The sequence below is a fragment of the Leptonychotes weddellii genome, unplaced genomic scaffold (assembly GCF_054177405.1).
Source record: "Leptonychotes weddellii isolate Sample4059 unplaced genomic scaffold, ASM5417740v2 HiC_scaffold_11355, whole genome shotgun sequence".
NCBI lineage: Eukaryota > Metazoa > Chordata > Mammalia > Carnivora > Phocidae > Leptonychotes > Leptonychotes weddellii.
This window is the reverse complement of record NW_027691238.1, coordinates 1-1,744: the sequence shown is the minus strand read 5'-3', so window position 1 is coordinate 1,744 and position 1,744 is coordinate 1. Positions and strand designations below refer to the sequence as shown.

At 41.7% G+C, this 1,744-nt stretch overlaps 1 pseudogene; it reads left to right on the top strand.

The window, feature by feature from the left end:
- The first annotated feature begins 1,025 nt into the window (after positions 1-1,025).
- On the top strand, positions 1,026-1,738 carry LOC102741505 (small ribosomal subunit protein uS13 pseudogene; annotated as a pseudogene).
- The last annotated feature ends 6 nt before the right edge of the window (positions 1,739-1,744 follow it).

Here is a 1,744-nt window from a genome sequence, read left to right as displayed (position 1 = left end):
TAGATCAATGGAATTAAGAGTCCAGAAATAAACCCTCACATTTATGGTCAGTTGATTCTCAACAATGGTGTGAAGACCACTCAGTGGGGGAAAGAATGGTCTTTTCAACAAATGGTGCTGGACAGGGCGCCTGGGTCACTCATGGTTAAGTGTCTGCCTTTGGCTCAGGTCATGATCTCAGGGTCCTAGGATCGAGCCCCACATTGGGCTCCCTGCTTGGCGGGGAACCTGCTTCTCCCTCTCCCTCTACTGTTCCCCCTGCTTGTGCTCTCTTGCTCTCTCTGTCAAATAAATAAAATCTTAAAAAAAACAAAAAAACAAAAAACCCCAACAAAAACAAAAACAAACAAAAAAACAAATGGTGCTGGACAACTAGATTTCCGCATGCAAAAGAATGAATTTGAACCCCTACCTCACACCATACACAAAAATGAACGCAAAATGCATCAAAGACCCAAACATAAGAGCAAGAGCAATAAAACACTTTTTAGAAAACACAGGAGTAAATCTTTGTGACATTGGGTTAGACAGTGATTTTTATTTTATTTCTTTATTTAAAGATTTTATTTGTTTGAGAGAGAGTGAGTGAGAGAGAGAAGGAGCAGGGAGAGGGGCAGAAACAGACTCCCCACTGAGCAGGGAGCTTGACATGGGGCTTGATCCCAGGACCCTGAAATCATGACCGGAGCTGAAGGCAGACCCTTAACCAACTAAGCCACCCAGGCAGCCCTATTTTATTTTTTTTTAAGTAATTTCTATGCCCAACATGGGACTTGAGGTCATGACCCAGAAATCAAGAGTTGCATGTTCTACCTAATGAGCCAGGCAGGTTGCCCCATATGTAGTGATTTCTTAAATATAATACCAAAAACACAAGTAACAAAAGAAAATAGATAAATTGGACTTAATTAAAATTAAACACTTTGTGTGTCAAAGGACAGCATCAGGAAAGTGAAAAGAGGTCTTCCAAAGGAGGCCTGCATGCTGCCACTAGAACCACTGCCATGTTTTTAGTGATCGCTGAGAATTCCAGCATATTTTGTGAGTACTCAACACCAGTATTGATGGGCGGTTGGAAAATAGCCTTTGCCATCACTGCAATTAAGGGTGTGGGGCAAAGATATGTGGTATTGAGGAAAGCAGACATTGACCTCACCAAGGGGTCTGGAGAGCTCCTTGAGGGTGAGGTGGAATGTGTGATCACCATTATGCAGAATCCACACCAGTATAAGATCCCAGACTGGTTCTGGAACATAGAAAATGATGTGAAGGATAGAAAATACAGCTAGGTCCTGGCCAGTGGTCTGGACAACAAACTTCATGAAGACTTAGGATGAAGAAGATTTGAGCCCACAGAGGGCTGTGTCACTTCTGGGGACTTTGTGTCCCAGGCCAGCACACCAAGACCACAGGCCAATATGGCTGCACTGTGACTATGTCCAAGAAGAAATAAATCTGTAGGCCTTATCTGTTAATAAATAGTTTATACACGTATGGCTTCCTTGTTTTAAAAAAAAAAATGAAGAAATCCCACATAATGGAAGAATATATTTGAAAATCATGATCTGACAATGGAGTTGTGTCAAGAATATATAAAGAACTCTATCCTCAATGGGGAAAAGCTGAGAGCATTTCCCTTAAGATCAGGAACACGTCAAGGATGCCCACTCTTGCCACTGTTGTTCAACATAGTATTAGAAGTCCTAGCAACAGCAATCAGACAACAAAAAGAAATAAAAGGTAT